The 21,057-nt window shown below is 39.0% G+C and overlaps 1 protein-coding gene across 2 annotated transcripts in view; it reads left to right on the top strand.

The window, feature by feature from the left end:
* Window positions 1-11,130, top strand: part of csmd2 (CUB and Sushi multiple domains 2) — a 1,532,573-nt gene extending 1,521,443 nt beyond the window's left edge. For both annotated transcript variants that reach the window (XM_078423311.1, XM_078423310.1), the window contains one exon: window positions 5,994-11,130. The gene's annotated coding sequence lies outside the window, so the exon portion shown is untranslated. The remainder of the gene's footprint in view (window positions 1-5,993) is intronic.
* Window positions 11,131-21,057: the final 9,927 nt, after the last annotated feature.

Genomic DNA, 21,057 nt, shown 5'->3' with positions numbered 1-21,057 from the left:
GGCTAAGCATGGAGCCGCCCAAGATGGAGTGCTTTTTATGCTACATTTATTGAAAAGAAAGTTTCACATCTGAGAACAGGATTCAAATCTAAGTATTGGAAATGAACAAAAATACAGATAGTGCACTCTGAAATTAAATGCAAACTGTAGAAAATGCTCAACAGGTCATTTAGCATCTGTGGAAAGAGAAACAGATGAAGTGTTTCAGGTCAAAGTTAGTTTTATGTTGCAGAGAAGATGGAACAATGTATAGAAGAGTGACCACAGATGTGATAATGTGAGATTGTTTCCACACAGGCAATTGCTGCTGTAATTATCTATCTGTGACATTGACTCTGTTTTCTCTCTCTCCATTAATACAGCCTGAACTGATTGGCAGGTCTCACCTTGTCTGTAAAACCACTTTCTCACTGCCACCATTAACCCACTGAAAATTACATCTCTTTCTCCTGATCAACTCCTCCCCCACCCTTTTACAGTTATTCCCATTTCTCCAATCTGCCCACTCCCCCAATTCCTCTGCTACTTATAACTAACATACTTTTCTTGACCCAGAATGTTAACTTTGTTTCCCTATCTACAATTGTTTCATGACCTGTTGAATGATATCTTGCATTTTCTGTTTTTATTTCAAATCTAAGTAATGTTGGTGGATTAAAAGTCACAGCTCCAACATGATTCTGAGGACATTAAACTAAATGAGTTTGCTGTGTCTCAATCCAATTTCTAATGACTGCATGCACAGACAGAATTGCCCATATTTCACCACTGATTACCTCAAATTGCCCATCATGTTTGGTAGGCCAGAATAATGGTTGCTCCAAGTATTTAACATCACAAAATAATATTCCGAAGCTGCAATTAAAACAAATTGCCCGAAGAGCTTTACATCTTCATTTGATATCAGTGCTGACTATAAAGGATGGAAAAGCATTCAATTGCATTCCCCAGCAATAGCATATCTAATCTTAATGATTTACAAACAGTCCCCACGCCAGAAAAACTCCTGACATATCTCACAGAAACAAAGCCTTGCCTACAACTTTGTTAGCTGCAAGGAGAATTTTTAGTAGGTTTAGAATGTCTCTAATATTTGAAGATATTCAGCAAAGTTATAGAAAATGTTTAGAAGTTCTGGAGTTTTAGAGATACACCATGGAAGCAGGTCCCTCAGTCCAATGTGTACATGCCGACCATTGATCACCCTTTCACAGTAGTTCTGTGTTATGCTACTTTCTCATCCATTCCCTCCACACTCGGGATAATTTTACAGAGACCAATTTTAACTTGGGCAGCTTACAGCAGCGGTATGAATATTGATTTCTCTAACCAAGTAACCCTTGCTTTCCTTCTCTCTCCACCCCTCCCCCACCCAAGTCATACGAGCTTCAAAGTCTTTGTTGAATTTCATTGTCTGTAAGTCGCTTTCACCTCGTCCACAGCTAACAATGGCCTGTTTCCTTTATCATTTTTTGCATTTCTTTCATTCATCTACATACTAAAATTCTCGTTTGTTATCTTGTTTGTGACTGAACTTCAGCCAAAACGGTACACGATAGTGCAACAATTTCAGGCCCACCTTACTCACCATTGTCACTTTAGTGATAATGCAAGTAGTTTTATTGAAATCGGTGTTATATTTTTAAAGTTATTCACATTTTAAAGTTTAAAAGGAGGGGAGGGGGAGGGGGAGGGGAGGATGGAGGAGGGAGGAAGGGGGAAGGGGGAGTGGGGGAGCAGGGAGAGGGGAGGGGGGATTAGGAGTGGGGAGAGGACAGGGTGCTGCACCAATGCAGGAGAGGTTTGGGCCCAACGGGTCCACTTGGTCTAGTTTGTTCTATATCTCTCTAATCACGGTCTATATCTTTCATTTCCCTTTCCCATGACTCTCAGTTTGAAGTAGGGTCTCGACCCGAAACGTCATCGATTCCTTTTCGCCAGAGGTGCTGCCTGACTTGCTGAGTTACTCCAGCTTTTTGTGTCAAACCTATAAGTTCACTCGTCCTTGGGATGTGGGAGGAAACTGGATTACCCGAAGGAAACCCACGCAGTCATAGGGAGAACCTGAAAACTCCACGTAGACAGTACCTGAGGTCAGGATCGAACTCGGGTCTCTGGCACTGTGAGTCTGCAGCTCTACCAACTGCACCACTGGGCCAAATTACAAAAGATATTTCAACACTATATTAATTACCCCCTCGTTTCTGAATCATAGCCCTATGATCCCCATTGTAATGGATGGATCAGAAGTCATGTACCAAGCTGACTTGTCACAACATTGCAAGGCAATTTCCCAGAGTATTGATGGGGAATCTCAGCGAGTCTGAGTTTCATTATTAGACACCATGGGAGTACAGGGCCATTGCAAAATGACAGATTTGGCCTTCTGAATTTATCAATAAATCACAGATTTCCGTGTTTGAAATCAAATACAGGAAAGTCCTAGTTAACTGTTGTTTAAACAGTTACAGGAAGTGCTGTTGGTTCACTTTGGAAGTACAGTCACATTTGACAGCTAATTCCTGCTCAAAATGTCTTGAATAAAGAAAGCCTATCAATCTGAACACCGCAAATCCCTCAGTTTTGATCTTTCCAGATGGCCCGGTGCTGACAGCTTTCTGATGGAGGAAGTTGTGGATTTCTGCTAGCCTCAAAAGGCCAGCTTCGACTTTAATGTTCTGTCCTCTTATTTTAGATTCCCCACCTATCAACTCAGCGCAGTTCTTAAAGAGAATTCCATATTGCAATCTAATGTTTTTTAATCTGCTTCTTGTACTTGCACACAAGCTATTCTTGTAACCGCACTTTCATTTTGCAAACCTTCTTCCTGCCCTACTTCTGTGGCCTGCCCTCAGGTTTGGTGGTGTGCAAATGGTGATTATACCTCAGGCAGCGTAACGAGGTCCCGACCACAAATCACTCTGATGGTCTTTTTGACGCCTTGCTGCTTTACAAGGCCTTTTTCCTTATTTAATCGTGTCTCTGATGTTAAAATGCATTTAAATTGTGGCACAGTGGCGGAGCTGGTAGATCTTCTGCTTCTCAGCACCGGAGATCTAAGGTCAGTCCTTAGTGTTGACTAAGTGGAGTTTATGCCTTCTTCCTGTGACCACGTGGGTTTCCTCCAGGTGTTCCAGTTTCCTCCCATATCCCAAAGACGTGCTGGTTTGTAGGTTAATTGGCCTCTGTGAATTGGCCCTAATGTGTTGGGAGTGGACGCAAAAGTGGGATGACATAGAGCTAGTGTGAATGGGTGATCGATGGCTGGCACGGGCAGAATGGCCTGTTTCTATGCTGTATCTCTAAACTAAACTAAATAACCACATTAAAATTTAAAATTGCACAAAACACATCTAAGTGATGGAAATTAATTAAAAACATGATTATTTAGTCAAATTGCAATTAAATACAATTTTGAGAAGCATCAAGCCCCTCACCTCAGTAAGTTTGAGCTCTGCCCTGGAGTTAGGGCTGAATCCAGCAGTGAATTGCGAGGATGTGGCATCTGAAATCAAAATAAGTCCTGACCTGCCTGCAATATACTTATACAAGGTGATCTTCACGCTGAGGCTACCTGCTGAATCCCCATGGAACCATTGTCCGGTGGGCCGTATAAACCAGCTCTTGGTGTTGTGTTGGCTAATGCTGTCAGTATAAAAAAGCTGCAATTGTGCATCTTGATTTAATGGTGACATGTATTATGTCAAGAGCGCTTTATTGTCATATGTCCCCAACAGAACAATGAAATTCTTACTTGCATCAGCACAACAGAATATGTAAACATGGTACTCTGTAAACAATATAATAAACAAAATAAGTTCAGTGTATGTATATATTTTTATACATAAAAACAAACAAATAGTGCAAAAAGACAAAACCAATGCCCCCAAGTCTATGTAGTTTGGAGCTTAGTTGGAGGTTGTAGTGTTTAAGAGCCTGATGGCTGTTTTGAAGAAGCTGTTCCTGAACCTGGATGTTACAGTTTTCAGGCTCCTATATGTTTTTTTCCCGATGGCAGGTGTGCATTAAGTGTGTGGTCAAGGTGGTATAGGTCTCTGATGATACTGGCTGCCTTTTTGAGGTAGCGACTCCTGTTAATCCCTTTGATGGGGGGGAGGTCAGAACCCATGATGGACTGGTTCAAAATGTAACATTGCTACCATATGATTACACCACATTTGTTCAGACTACTTACACCGTAATTACATGTTCACTGCCAGCGGTGTGATGGAAAAAACAATTGTTCCTACAGATGTCTGCACGTGGGACACTTAGCTAGACCTGATTCAGAGTGAGATTCCTTCCACTGTACTTCACTATTATCAATTTCAATTGTAATGGACAATCCTGACCTCTCAGTGAAATCTCGGTGATCATAGCAATCCTGTAGCCAGAATTAGCTTTATGCAAAATTGGCACTGACTTAAACATCTGAGTTTAATTTGCATGTGTTGAATATATGCATGAAAGATCTCACGTAAATGTCAGGGTTTGCTCATCTTCAGATAAAAGCGCCAATCATTAATGCTGCGTTTTGCACATTGTGAATTAAGTCTTCATTTGTTTAGAGATCTAAAAGGAGCACAATTACTTTTTTTCCTTCTCACCTCTTTAATAAACAAGGTGGTTTATTTTTAAAGCAAGCCAAATGTCATAAAAGCACAAGATCATTTGGCACATGATGAAGACTAGACCATTGGACCACGTGTACTTAGAAGCCTTAGGAGATTTGGCATGTCCCCAACAACCGTCCCCAACAATTTTTACAGATGCGCCGTAGTAAGCATTTTATTGGGATGCATCACCGCATGGTTTTGTGAACAGCTCCATCCAAGACTGCAAAGAAATTGTCGAGAGTGATAGACCTAGCACAGATCATCACGCAAACCAACCTCCCTTCCATTGACTCCATCGACACTTCAAGCTGCCTTGGCAAGAATGCCTGCATAATCAAGGACCAGTCTCATCCTGGTCACTCCCTCTTCTCCCTTCTCCCATCAGGCAAGAGGTACAGATGTTTGAAAGTGCATATCTCCTGATTCAGGAACAGTTTCTTCCCAGCTGTTATCATTCACTGAACTGACCTCTCACCAGCTAGAGAGTGGTCTTGGCCTCCCATCTATCTCATTGGAGACCGTTGAATTATCTTTAATCGGACTTTATTAGACTTTATCTTCCACTAAACATTTTCCCTTTATCCTGTATCTGTATACTGTGGACGGCTTGATTGTAATCATGTAGAGACATAAAATGCTGGAGTAACTCAGCATGCCTGGCAGCATCTTTGGACAAATGGATGGGTGGCATTTTGGGTTGGGAAAACGTGACGTGTCCATTTTCTCCAGAGATGCTGTCTGACCCGCTGAGTTACTCCTTCATTGGCACACACTAGCATCTGCAGTTCATTTTTATTACATAAGAGTAATCACGTATAGCCTTCTCACTGACTGGATAGCACGCAACAGATAGCTTTTCACTGTACCTCGGTCTATGTGACAATAATAAACTAAACTAAACTAAACCCACAGTGATTCCACCTTCTGGCACTTTTTAATTATGTCTGTGCAGGAACCTTGGATCCTGCCTTCGAATCAATAAGTTCTGCTAAACTGAAGATGACAAATAACACCATGGTGTGAATATGATGCAAAGAAGACCAATTGGATATGTTGAAATAATGATATCCACATTGTTTGATTTGCAAACAAAAAGGACTCAAAATGTTCTTTATTATATCTTTACTTTTTGACATTGACACCACTTTACTGAAGATTCCAGAAGTTGCGCATTAATATAATCTTGTCTCAGGACTTTAACTGGGCTACGATGGAATTCATGACTTCTTTCAAGCTTGTATTGTTCTCGTTGGAAAGGCATTGCCTTCAGGAAAAGAAAGTGTAAATTCCAAAATCAACCAGTAATCAATAATATCTCCATCGGCTTTGTTGATTTTGATGAGTTTTCTTACATTGCTTTACTTTGTTTCCAAACAGAATGCTGAAGTTCAGAATCGCCTCATCAGATTCGACTTGGCTGCTTTTCTTCAAAGATGTACTAACTATGGAGAAGCTACTATGGTGTCGCCCTACTTCTATTATGAAGAGCCAGGCGTGAGGGGAAGTCAAGGATTAAGCTTGCCCTGAAATCACTGCAGTTAAAAACAAACATCTTCTCATGGTGGTAACCAAGAGGAGACACATAATGATGAACTGAACACTTCATTGAGCTCAAACCCTCAAAATTTACTGACTCCTAAAAGCATCTCCAAGCTGGATGACATTTTGGCAGAGAAGCTGAGAAACAATGGTGTCCCTCCTCTCCTCCAGCAAGAAGCCAGTGCTGGTTCACACAAGGAAGCATTTAAACAACAGAGTGTAATTATTCAACAACATCCAACAGGTGAAAAAAAACCATGTTAAATGCCTTTCGATTAAATATTGTCAACTGGGGAGGGATCGTATTTAGTTCATCCCATGGTTCTCTTCGTTATTCTTATCAGAACGTGAGAGCTGTTTGCTTAAACCCTCTCACTGCATTCTATAATTTCATATTGTGCTACATATTATTCCTCTCACATGACTGTTAATTCAAGTGCTGAAGGGAAGCATCAGTGTTCATCTAAATTAGATATTCTTTTAATATCAGCTGCAACATTTGAAATTCTTTATAACGATTTATAACAATTTCCTAATCACTCCAGTGTCATTCATTTTTAACAAAGGCAAGATCACTAACAATTTCCTTGAACATTTTGACAAACAGCCCATACATTTTTAATTGATATATATATATTACATATATTACTGTCATGTAATATATATTAGTTATATTTCATTATATCTATTCGATATAAGAGAGGTAGAAGATTTTATTTTGACCCCACATTCCTGCTTATTTTTCCTCAGTCTTGGTTTCAAGCCCAATTCTATTTATTGATCAAGCCTCAAAAAATTAGCCTAAATATTCCTTTGCTTTCCACCATAATTAGTTATCCAGAATCCACTCAAGGTTGACTCAGAAAGCAGAATATGAGAGAGAATATGTTACAAGTTAATAACTGCAGGAGTAGGGTTGATGGGAATGCTATAAGATTGCCATAGACTCAATGGGCTGAATGGCCTCCTATTTTCATTAGAAAATATGGAAACATTGTAGCTTAAGTACGATAAATATGCCATGGAATGGTACGAGGGATCTCATTACAGAGGGAATGTGGCATATTGAGGGCCACTTGAGTGGGAATATATTGGAGGTTCTGTCGCTGGAAGAATTAATTGAAGGTCATGTTCAAACAGAAGGACACAAACAATAGTGATAGAAACAACTTGAATTTATATAACTGCTTTATTATCGTAACTGTGCCAAAGCTGTAAGGAGCTTACAAATAAAATGTAACTATAAGACAATATGAAGTATGAAGAAAGATGTTTCCACTACTGGGAGAGTCTAGGACGAGAGTTCATAGCCTCAGAATTAAAGAACGTTCTTTTAGGATAGAGATGAGGAGAAACTTATTTAGTCCGAGGGTGGTGAATCTGTGGAATTCTTTGCCACAGAAGGCTGCAGAGGCCAAGTCAGTGGATATTTTTAAAGCAGAGATAGATAAATTTTTGATTAGTGTCAGAGGTTATGGGTAGAAGGCAGGGGAATGGGGTTTGGAGGGAGAGATAGATGAGCCATGATTCAATGGCGGAGTAGACTTGAAGGGCCGAATGGCCTAATTCTACTCCTATCACTGAAGTTGCATTGAGTGAACAAGAGAAAGGTTATAGACACCTTGGAGCAGATCACAGTGATGCAGAGCAGGCAATTCTCCAGAAAGCTGCCTACTAGCTGTTGTGTACACATGAATATTCTCTCGATTCCCATGCTTGTGCACTACCAAACTATAATGCAGAATATGCGGTGTAATTATTTGATCTTAGGTATCAACTTGGCCAATTCTGAATTGTGCATTGGAAAATTCAGTGCAATCTCATGGATACTTTACTGTAGAAACAGTAGTATAAGTGAAAAGTATTACTTGCCTTTCCTGCATCCATGATGCTCAAAGCATACTAAACAACAAATTGTACGAGAATGACTGTTTTATCCCTCAAATTAGGGGAATGTAATCTCTTACATACACCAATTTTGCCTTTGTCTGGCAACTTGTCTGAAAGATATCACCCCAATGTTTCATTGAGCTGATATAGAGGGGGAGTATGCCCACGTCTCAGGACTGGGACTTGGCCTCATGAACTCTTCAGCCTAAGGTGAGATTATCATCACTCAGCCAAATCTCAGTTGCGCATGCACCATGGAAACAGTGGTTCAACAGATTCAGGTCCTGCACATTTATAGTCATAAAAATGCTGCTTGCATACCCTTCCCGAAACTGTGCCCCAGAGCTGCAGAGCTTCATGTCTGATGAAGGGAGGGGTTTGAAAGGAGTGGAGTATCAGGGCCTCACATCTATTGGAGGGGAGAAGTTTGGGATTATGGGTGGGCTACTACTAGATTGCATCTGGTGGGGTGTTACAAACATTAGACCAACAGTGTCTCAGTTGAAGGAGAGAGGGATGGAGAATGAAGTGAATCATTGGGAGTGGTGGGGTGCCACTTGGGGGAGTGAGGAGGGTAGTCCAGGAGTGTGACGGAGAGCTATAATTGCAGAGTTGGTTGATTAAAGGTGAACAGATGTTGCAGACTCTTTTCAGTGCAAAAGATGCCCAGGGGATAAAGGCAAACCATTTCCTCAGCTACCAGGCTCCGCTCTTATCTCGAGGCTGCCCAGTAATAGGCACTGTTCTGTTGGCAACATTGTCCGTGGTTTCCTGTGATCCCATCCTGTGATGGGGAACAGTTCCATCCCAGTGAAGAAAATTGTATCGGATTTCCCAGTTAAATTTTGCAAGCAGTTGTTTGTTTCCAGTCCAGAACTGCTCAGAATCTCAATGTACTTTGGGTAAACCCGATTTTCATTCACAAGGATGTTAAAAAAAGCAAACCTCTGCCATCTAATTTCTAGACGGCCATCTTTATTCTGATCAAACCTGATTTTATGGGGTTTGATACAATCACCAAGGCCAGAAAAAGAGAGTTCTGTAAGAATTGAAAAAAAGAATGTTCTACAATCATTCTTGTTCACCTGAAAGATTCTGTTCTGCCTCGATGACATCAAAGCTGGACCATTTTCAGGATCATGTCATCTTTCATCTATCTAGAAGTCAACTGGTTAGAAAGTAAAGTGGTCAAAGAAGGCAGGAACTAGACCTGTCTATGAAAGAATTAGCAGTCCTGACACCTGCTAAATGCTTAGTTTTGGCAGCCTGAATTTGTACAAAGTTAGCTAAAAGGTTGAACGAGTTATTGAGGAGTTAATTATTCAATGCTTTATAATGCATTGGGCAGAAACATGATCACTTCCACTAAATACACAATAAAGTGGCATGTGCAGGTTGACCTCTTTTAACATTGATTTTTGAAAGCAGTACAACACACATTCCCTATGATATTGTGCATTTAACACTTGCAACCAAAGGCAAATTTCTACCTTATGATTTTTTGCTCATTCCACTCGCGTCATGTGAAAGGGCAGTACATTGTCCCAACCCTTGTCTTAAACCATGAAAAAAGGAATGGTGGTATTGGTCTTATCAGAGTGGAAATCGCACCACGGACTGATGTGCACATTGACATGTGTTGATTGCAGATCTTTTTATTTGGTCAACTGGCGCTAAGATTCAACTTCACTAAATAACAGATAACATGATTTATCGAATGTGTCTCCATCAAAGTTTGTATCATGGGATAATGTCATTTGGGGGATGGCCCTCAGCATGTAAATGTCGCACGTGCTTGTGGGCTAAAGGCAGATAAATGCAGATTCTCAGTATTCTGTAAGCCACGGAATCTGCAAGGAAAACACAACGCTGACATACTCCCCCCAAAAAAATTACTTTCGTACAGTTTCTAGTCAGTTAAGAGAAGCATACTCTGTTGGAATGTGGCTTGGAACAAATTTTGAAGATGTGTAAGAATAATGTTCTTCTGTTTCTTTTGTATCGCTAAATATTCCCTGGACACAATTCCCTGTGTTTTCCATCTCCAGCCTTGCCTGTCAGTTTAATGGATTAAAAAAATCAAGAACCCTTGGTCAACTTATTCGACAGAGAGTATGTCGTACAAAACAATATAAATTCATCCTACTGATGAATTGTGGTGTCCTAGAATTTCATCCTACAGATGAAAAGGTTGTAGTGAAAAATACCTTTACCACATTTTTAACTCTGCCAACATATTGTTGCAACTCTATCTCTCTCCTTCTGTATGTTTTTCAGTTCTATCAATTATTTCACCAACTCAATTTTGTATCTGAAATGGCCTTGTGTACAGATGAATCATTAAGACATAGCATATTGTACAAGGTGTGATATCTCTAAGCAAGAGAACAAATGGATTCTTTAAGAAGAATTAATGCTTCAAATTGCAAATCAATTTGCAAAGGAGAAAGAACGCTTTAGTTATAAACCCTTACTGAAGTTCCAATAATTTTGCTTTTACAATTACAAGTTTAAGACAGCATATTTCACAACCTCTGGGGAAAAATGGTCATATATAGTGGTACCTGAGTTACGTGATCAACAACAAGAAAACTGTAATGCGTGAGGGTGCCCATGAAATCGAAAACTTCAATTTAGAAAGGAATAAAATAAATGGCAATGAAGCTTCACAACTTTCCAGCACAGATGTACAGGTTAAGTTGTCCACAATTTTTGAGATTGATGGTTTGACCAGAGGCTGCCTGTTTACTCCGAGTGAGAGAGAATGAAAAGAATCAGTGACCAAAGTGATTTACAACCCATTCAGCCCATTCAGAGGAATGACGGCAGAACGTAGGGGAATTGCCTTCTGAGCCTCCCAGTCCAATTTGATTCACCACAAAAGGAAAAAAAAAGGTAAATTGTGTTTACCAACAATAATTGTGATTGCAATTTTTCAGTGAAAGATGAATTTGCAATCAATTTGTACTGAGCAGAATTTCAAATGATCTAAGCTTGATTTAGAACATTGTTTCTTATGTTTTCAGTGCCCTCTATAATGTTTGGGACAAAGACCCATCATCTATTTATTTGCCTCTGTACTCCACAATTTGAGATTTGTAATAGGAAAAATCACATGTGGTTAAAGTGCACATTGTCAGACTTTAATAAAGGCCATTTTTATACATTTTGTTTTTACCATGTAGAAATTACAGCAGTGTTTATGCATAGTCTCCCCATTTCAGTGCACCATAATGTTTGGGACACAGCAATGTCATGTAAATGAAAGTAGTCATGTTTAGTATTTTGTTGTATATCCTTTGCATGCAATGACTGCTTGAAGTCTGTGATTCATGGACATCACCAGTTGCTGGGTGTCTTCTCCGGTGATGCTCTGCCAGGTCTGTATTGCAGCCATATTTGCTTGTTTTGGGGGCTAGTCCCCTTCAGTTTTCTCTTCAGCATATAAAAGGCATGCTCAATTGGGTTCAGATCAGGTGATTGACTTGCGCATTCAAGAATTGACCATTTTTAGCTTTGGAAAAACTCCTTGGTTGCTTTAGCAGTATGTTTGGGATCATTGTCTTGCTGTAGAATGAACTGCTGGCCAATGGGTTTTGAGGCATTTGTTTGAACTTGAGCAGATAGGATGTGTCTGTACACTTCAGAATTCATTATGCTACTACCATCAGCAGTTGTATCATTAATGAAGATAAGTCAGCCAGTACCTTCAGCAGCCATACATACCCAGGCCATAACACGCCCACCACTGTTTCATAGATGAGCTGGTATGCTTTGGATCTTAGGCAGTTCCTTCTCTCCTCCATACTTTGCTCTCGACATCACTCTGATATAAGTTAATCTTCATCTCATCTGTCCACAAGACCTTTTTCCAGAACTGTGGTTGCTCTTTTAAGTACTTCTTGGCAAAGTCGAACCTGACCATCCTATTTTTGCAGCTAACCAGTGGTTTGCATCTTGCAGTGTAGCCTCTGTATTTCTGTTCATGAAGTCTTCTGCGGACAGTGGTCATTGACAAATCCGTACCTGAATCCTGAAGAGTGTTTCTGATCTGTCGGACAGGTGTTTGGGGTTTTTCTTTATTATAGAGAGAATTCTTCTGTCATCAGCTGTGGAGGTCTTCCTTGACCTGCCAGTCCCTTTGCGATTAGTAAGCTCACCAGTGCTCTCTTTCTTCTTAATGGTGTTCCAAACAGTTGATTTTAGTAAGCCTAAGGTTTGGCTGACGTCTCTAACAGTTTTATTCTTGTTTCTCAGTCTCATAGTGGCTTCTTTGACTTTCATTAGCACAACTTTGGTCCTCATGTTGATAAACAACAATAAAAGATTCCAAAGGTGATGGAAAGACTGGAGGAAAGATTCGATGCTGGGAGCTTTCTTATACCTGCATTAAAGAGGCAATTAAACACACCTGAGCAATTATAAACGCCTGTGAAGCCATGTGTCCCAAACATTATGGTGCCCTGAAATGGGGGGACTATGTATAAACACTGCTGTAATTTCTACATGGTGAAACCAAAATGTATAAAAATGACCTTTAACAAAATCTGACAATGTGCAGTTTAACCACATGTGATTTTTTCTATTACAAATCTCAAATTGTGGAGTTCAGAGGCAAATAGATAAATGATAGGTCTTTGTCCCAAACATTGTGGAGGGCACTGTAAAAGTTAGGCAGGGCTGGAGATCATTGCTACCACAACCACCCTTTTTCCCATTCATTTCTCCTAAAAGACTTAGTTTCAGAATCCTGGATGAACAATTGCCCTTGATCTCTGTAGCAGTGATATGGAAATTTAAAATTATATATGTACTTCAGAAATATAGCAGACACACTTGTGTTTAACTTCAGAGTGGTCATTTGTTTTGCAATTAATTATGCAATATTTCTATTGAATCTTAATATATATGCTGTCAGTGTTAATGGTAAATCTGGTTTCAGATTTTATTTTTGGTTTCAGTTCATCCAGAAATGGCACTCCGAATTAAGTAGCATAATGGTCAGATTAACTTTATCCCTATTAATTATTAACCTGAGAATCTAAACCATTCTGTACACATTGCATATACTAATCCCACCACAATGTTTAAGCTTTGTCACACTGACTCCTCTGGTAGCACGCCAAATGAAAGAAGATGATGCCTTCACCTAATTATTGTGCCAGGTAAAGAGAAAAAGTGTCAAATATAATTAGAATTTTAATTAAAATTGCAGATTTATGACGAGCAATAGATGCGCCATTCCACCTTTTGCAATAGGGCAGCTAAGTGGAAGCATACCAGAGTGTTTTCTGAACTAATCAGAGCAAATACATATACTAATACTAAAACATAAGTGTGGCTTTCTATTATACTCTTTTAAAAAAAAGAGCAATCTTCAGTTCTCGGTCGATTTGATACAACTAAATAAAATTAGGTAGGCTACCGGATTTATAATGATCAAGTCCACAACTTTTCAGGAATATTAAAAAATGAACTCGATGGTAGTTACTCGATTTTGGGCCTGACTTCCTTCTTTGACATCGATCCTTTTTTCTCCTTTTGAGTGTACAGTGGGTTGGAAGGGTGCATCCATCTTCACTGCGAGATTTCCAATGTTTATACCATCGCAATAGTGAGGCCAAATGGAACAGAGAACTATTTCGGACTTGCCTCAATTTTCAATTTTGTTAATTGAAGACATTTTAGCTTTGTGTGCAGTGTTTGACAGAAATGAATCAATCTTTAAGTTTGTGCAGCACCAAGCTGATAGAGTAAACCTTATTTAAAATTATTAAGATAATTGACCACTGTAGGGAAATGTACGTGTCTGATTTCAACACCATCGGTACATCCAGTATGTCCAGATTGCATGCTAGAAAGCCACAAGTAGAGAAACACTGGTAACTGGAGAAATATGAATGGGTGCTACTGTAATTCTGACACCAAAAGAAAATAAACTTTTTTTTAAATTCATGATTATCATTTAGCTTTGCAGAGATGGTAAAACTATTCAAACATTAAATTTCTTGTAAAAATAACATTATTGTGTAAAATGTCCTCTGATACTCCAGACATGCAGGTAACCTGATCCAGCAGTGACAAAATGGCCCCTTATTGTGCAGCCAAAGTAGCTTCTCCTTAAAATACACATAGGTATACCTTGACTTGCTTCAACACAAGCTGTTTATTTATATCAGATTTATTCTGCAAGATACCTTTTCTTCCACTGAATCACGTGCATCAAATTTGCATCATGTGGAAAGAGCCCTTTTTTTTGTACAGAGATATATTTTTATGCAAAAAGAAGTAACAAATTTGTACAGCAAATCAAGGACAAGTTCTAAATGTTTTTCATTATTGTAGTGAATGAGTGTTGAAATTGGCTTTTTTTAAAAAAAACAATAAGTGGTATACAAATTGTAAAATACACAGTTTATGTGGAGGTGTGTAAATATGTATTATATTATCGATGTGTCAACTTGTCTTTCTGACCACTCTGCTATATAAATATATATATATGTACTTTATCTGTCTGTATATGATGCTTTGCATTGTGTTTCATCTTAGTATACTTTACTGAATTTGAAAACAATTTTAACTTTTCAAATAAAAGTTTTGACAATGAGCCCCTGAACGTTTCATGCAAAAGATTGATTTGAATTTGATATGATCGTCTGTAACAATGTGAGTTCCAAATGACTAACACAAGGTTTTTTTTCTTAGGAATGAGTGCTTTAGACCCGGTGTGTTTGCAGACCATGAAGAGCACTGCAAACATTTTTTTTGTGTGACATTTATGGCGATTTGGCTACTTACGTTTAGCTCCACATCAATATCCAATTATCTCTTAATCGACACCTGAGATCTGGCTAGCAGCAAGTAGTAAGCAGAGTTGACTAGAAAATCCATTGGGCTGTGCAATATTTTTGTGTGCTGCGCAATGCAATTCAATCTCAAACTAAATCACTAAACTCACATTGCACGCTTTCAGAAATACTGATGTTGTCCTCAGTGCGAACTATAGGAGCCACTGGGCTATCCTGTGCCATGCCAGTCTGCATGCAAACCATGAAAGCCATATCTTTCACATTTCCCTGAAGCAAATACACACCTTGTGTGCAGCATGGGCCGTGATCGCCAGAGGAAGCATTACTCAAGAGGTCTACAGATGGATGGGAACAGTATCTGATTAAGTCCTCTGTCGTTGCCCTTCCTCGTTTAAAATACCATGATCAGATCTGTTCAAAACCTGCTCTTTGCAAAGGAGAACAGCACCAACTTCAGCTATTTGTCCACAGAATGAAAGTATGCCATTTCAGGAATCACATTGTGCTTTTTTTCTGCAACTTCTCTGAAGCTGGCGGTAGAGTTGCTGCCTTACAGCACCGGAGACCTGAATTTGATCCTGACTGTGGGTGCTGTCTGTACAGAGTTTGCACATTCTCCTGGTGACCCCATGGGGTTCCTCTCACATTCCAAAGATGTGCAGGTTTATAGGTTAATTGGCCCTATTGTGTGGGATAGAACTAGTACATGGGTGGTTGCTGGTCGGCATGGACTCAGTGGGCTGAAGGGCCAGCTATCATGCTGTATCTCTAAACTAAACGAAACATATTTCTCCAAATATTTTACAGCACTCTTCAATCCAGGCCAGCCAAATAAAAGGGTAAAGTTGCAATTTGATCAAAGTTCTGCTTTATTTGTTCCCATCATGTTGTTTTGGAAATTAAGATTAGAAACAGAACCAATCATATTTATAAATGCACCAATACTTTTGAATACTAATGTAGATTCTCTTTTTTTGATTCTTTGGCACTAAGAGCAACATTATAAATGAAATGCAAATATGGAATTCCATGCCAGTTGACAACAGAGACCTTGTTCAGTGACAGTATGATTGAGGGTAAAGATAAAACCTAATTTTGGTTTATTGATTTTGTCCAAGGACATACAGGTTTGGCTTGGTAAAATTGTAAATTGTCCCTAATGTGAACAGGATAGTGTTAATGTGCGGGGATCGCTGGTCAGTGCGGACTCGGTGGGCCGAAGGGCCTGTTTCCACACCGTATCTCTAAACTAAGCTAATGCCCTTTTCATTTTTTATAAGATTGCAAATGTAGATGTTCAGTGATAAGTTCTCATCAGTGGCAAGAGGTGAAGATAAAATTGCAGGGAGAACGCTCTCACTGTAAGCAATATATTAAATGTGATGCAGTAGTAAAATAGTTTATATAACTGAAGCACAAATAATAATCAGGTATCCATTATAAATAAATATATTGTGTAGGAAACATGAAACGTCACCCATTCCTTCTCTCCTAGATGCTGCCTGACCTGCTGAGTTACTCCAGCATTTTGTGATACCTATATATATATATATATATTGATCACTGATTTCAGAAAACCAATCTTTCATGCCGAGTCCCTAAATTCTGAATGCACCTTAAGGTAGGAGTCTGATTATTCCATTTTTGAGTTGTTACGAAACAACTCCACTGCGAAAATTAATGTAGGAAATAGCTTTTTAGAAATCTGTTCTTAATGGATGGGTGAGTTTAATTATGGTGCCTCAGTTTTAATTAAATATTTATAAAAAAACAAACAGAGCATAACTTTTAACCATGCAGTGAAATATTGAAAATCAATTGAAATCTAGAACATTGAAGCTAATGGATCCAATTAAATAATGTTATATTGTTGAGTGAAAATGGAACAGATTGTTAATTGTCATTTCTACCAAGGTGTACAAGATGTACACTATTTTCTGATACTCCTTCTGATGTCAAGTAATGCAGCAATCATTTGCTACTGTTGAGTGGGCTCAGTGGTGCAATATTTTCAGTCACAATAAGCCCAAGCCTGGAAACTGTTGCAAACTTTGAAAGGCACATTAAATAAATATTATTTGCCCCTAAAGAAGATAAATTGGTCCACTTTAGGAAATAAAGACAGGAAATCGCAGAAGAACTTGACATCAGCATCCAAACATCTAGGAATAGCACCTTGGACATTCACATTGAATACCAGGGGAACCTTGGAGTCGATGTACAGTACATAGATCCCTGAAAGTAGCATCACAGGTAGACAGGATGGTGAAGAAGGCTTTGGCACACAGTCCTTCATCAGTCAGGGCATTGCTGGTGAAGCCGCACTTGGAGAATTGTATTCAGTTTTGGTCATCCTGCGAGAGGAACGATGCCATCAAACTAGAAAGAGTACAGAAAAGATTTACAAGGATGCAGCGAGCATTCAAGGGATTGCAATGCAGGCATTGAACTTTTTTATCTACTTTATCTGAGGCTGTCGCACTCCATTTATTTTCACTCTGTTCACTATATTGAGCACTGTTCATGTTCTCAATTGCACTACATGTTGTATTCATGTATGGTATCTGCCAGGGCTGTACGCAAAAGGTTTTTCACTGTATCTCATACAACAATAATAACCGAATACGAATAGCATTCGTAGAGCACTTTATTAATTGGAGCAGAGGACACTGAGGGGTGATCTTATGGTGATGCTTAAAATCATGAGAGGCATAGATGGGGTGAATGCACTGTTGCCTGCCATCAGGATTGAAATCCATGGATAGAAGTGGCTGGAGTGCCTAAGCAACAGGATACGACATCAGTGAAAGATTGTTTATGAAATGTAAGGTGAACCTCATAAGTTTGTACCTCATGAGTTTGTACTGGAACGACTGCTTTCCTTTACCCATATTAAGGACTAGGAAGGGGTATTCTGTAGGCTAAATAGTATCATTCTGTACATTAATCTTTCTTCAATTCTGTGAAAATTCCAAGGAATCAGGCGTCGTTCATTATAGAATTGGCCTTAAATTACTAATCTGTTTCAAGCCGTTTTCTCTGTGAAATATAGGTTAAATTATATTTGACTATTAACTCTATTATTTTTATTAATGTGGTTTTATTTTTACTCTGTTAAAATTAGTGAACAGAAAGCTAAAATCGATGATTGAAGCACATTGAAAGGTCACTGTTAAATAACTTCAAATTTGCAACTTAACCGCTAAATCCACCTCGCTCTTCACATCACCATTCCTTTTTTGAATCTCTGTATCCCGACTTTCAAACAAACAAAGATTTCCCATTCCCAAATCTTCCCATTTCACCACCTCCCATACTCCACTCTCTTCCCCTTTGAGATCATCGTTATGTATTTAACAACCGATGTTTCCTTCACTCCCTCCCCCTGTTTAGTCTTCCAAATTGTTCCCACAATAAGATCTGGGAACACCTCCTTCAGATTCAATGTATCATAAGCTTCCAAACTCACCAATGGGTTCAACAGTTTTGGAAAAATAGCATTTCACCATTTCTATCTTTTATTTCAGACTTTCAGTAACTTTCTTTGGATAATTCTGCACATTCTGTTCTTCTATTTACATCTCCTCCGGAGTGATTTCTTCTGTTCCTTTACTCATGCCAACTTTTCTTTGCCTGCTACCACATTTTTTTGCCATTTAATCTCTTTTGCTTTCCCCCTCATGTTTTTAGTTGACTGATTATCTCTGCATCTTAAAACCTGGGCAGCACCTGCCTTTCCCATTTCCAATGATGGGTCATCCAGGAACACTGGTTTCTTCTCTCTCCGCAGATGCTGCCTGACCTCCAAACATATTCTGTTATTTTGTGCCCAGGGAATTCGATTTCAAGAACTTTCAAAGGTCGGCACATCCCCACAGGCACTGAAAGAGTTACGTTCTATATTCATAGACAGTCGAGGTCTTGTCCCATTCTTTGCAATTCTCATCTGGCTTTTACAATAAAAACATCAAGTGAATAGAAACTTTAGAGTCATAGAGAGACAAGTCAAGTTACAGGTTATGTGCACAAGAATGGTAAGGTACAGGTACAATGAAAATATTGCTTGTATCTAGGTACCACCACAAGTTCCTAGAATCAGACAGCATCAAGTACATAAATTACACATACATTTTAAAAAACAGTAAAAAGTATAAACCTGTACAAAAAAAAGACATTAACACAAAACTATTAGAAAACAAGTCCATAATAATGCAAGATATAGTCATGGAGTAATACAGCTCAGAAATAGACCCTGTGATCCATCACCTGTCCACGCCAACCACCAAGTGCCTATTGTATTTTAAAAGAGTAAATATCACAATAATTTAGCTCTTAATCCATCATAATACTCCCAAAAGTCTATATAGATACATCTTACCTTGTGCATTTTGAGATCGTCATCTCTCTAACCTTGGGAATCCCAAATGCCAAGAGCGAAGCTTCAAATTCATATTTTCTCACAGACACAGCTCACAGACATTGTAAGACCATTCTAAAGCATTTCAAACACCGAGGGTTAAAAACCCTAATTAAATTGCTCTGCTTTTGGCTCTTTGTAAAGGTGCAGGCTTTTATAAACTGTCTAGCTCAAGAACGCAGAGAATTCACCCAGTGTTTGGTTCCAAGGACAGTTCATCAAATAAGAAATGGTGTTGACAAATCAGTCTGACATTGGTGTAACACTGTAATTGATGATTCATTACACAGACAGAAAAGGAAAATGCTTTCTTCTTTTCCTCTCCTGGCAGCAAAGTTGTGTGAAGCAAACTCTTGAAAAAATAACTCAGAGGTACAAATTTTTACTTGAGCATCAGCCTTTCTTTCAGGCCATGATTTGGTTTAGTTATCAATACCGTTGTTCATAGAAATTTTGGCAAAAAAAGATTGATCCTAACGATCTACCTTAATGTGCAGCTACAGTGGCACATGATACATCCAATGGAAGGTCTAAAATAATATTCTTTATGATATTTGCTCATTTTATATCTGCTATTTTTTGCTGCTTTTGTTTGCTTCCTAGCTATTGCTAAATGAAGCATAATAGAAACAATATCATGCCCGAACATCAACCCTGTACCACTCGATGGTCTGTATAGTCATAATGCAGAATATTAAACTGCACGTGAAAATATTTAGGTCATCAAGTCTGCAAAAATGTTTTGCTCGAAAATAGACACAAAATGCTGGAGTAACTTAACAAGTCAGGCAGCATCTCTGAAGGAAAGGAATAGGTGATGTTTCAGGTTAGAACCCTTCTTCCGACTGAAAGATAAAGGTTGGGGGTGTGGGTGGAAAGATTGGAGGCGAGAAAAGGCCAGAACTGATCAAGCCCAAGTTGTTCTGACCTTTTCTTGCCTCCAGTCTCCCCCACCTTTATCTTTCTGCCTGAAGAAGGGTTATGCCTGCTGAGTTTCTCCAACATTTTGTGTCCATCTGCAGTTCCTTCCTATACAAAAAGTTTTGTTCCAAAATGGGCTGTTCAATCAAGTTATTGACTTGAAAATTCAGTTACTTGGCATAATCAAGAAAGGAGGTACTATGCCTTGAGTTTCGTTGGCACCCTGCATGAGATTAAAGAGAACAAAATGGGCTGGATATTGATATTAGAGATGTGCAGAGATCGCAAAATATTTTAGGACTGAAAGATGTTACAGGTTCCCAGTACCTGGGAGTGTTCTGAATCAAAAAAGAATAGCTCTTTGAAATTAAAATATTGCTGGACTAGAATCTACAGTAGACCTGTGCACAGGGAGGTGATGCTGAATTGGACTTGCTACCAGTTAAAATTGATGCAAAGTTAGAAGAGTGTAGAAGGTCGGGAGGATTGTCAATTCTAGAGATAATAAAAGCTTGGAGGAGGGTTTCAGCAAGATGTGAGCTGATGCAGGTTCAGTGGCATGTGTTGTTACTGAGGTGACTTTGGCAATAGAGATTATGAAGTGGATATTCAGTGAGGTGATCTTCTGGGTTGAAAGGGGATGGCACGATTGTGGTTTGGTTCAGTCTTGGACAATGGCCAGAGGCAGAGGTGCAGTTAAAGGTAAGGGTGGTAGGATGACATATAAGAAAATGAAATTCATATGGTCTGCAATAAGTGGGATTACGTGATAGCAGTTGTATTTCATATGTTTTACTCCACTTCCAATATTTTGCTGCATCCAATTTAATGGGGTCTGAATTTCTGAATCTGGCTACAATGTGCA

This window comes from Rhinoraja longicauda, chromosome 27 (assembly GCF_053455715.1).
Source record: "Rhinoraja longicauda isolate Sanriku21f chromosome 27, sRhiLon1.1, whole genome shotgun sequence".
NCBI classification, from domain to species: Eukaryota; Metazoa; Chordata; class Chondrichthyes; order Rajiformes; family Arhynchobatidae; genus Rhinoraja; species Rhinoraja longicauda.
The sequence above is the reverse complement of the archived record's forward strand: the minus strand, read 5'-3'. Positions and strand labels throughout refer to the sequence as shown.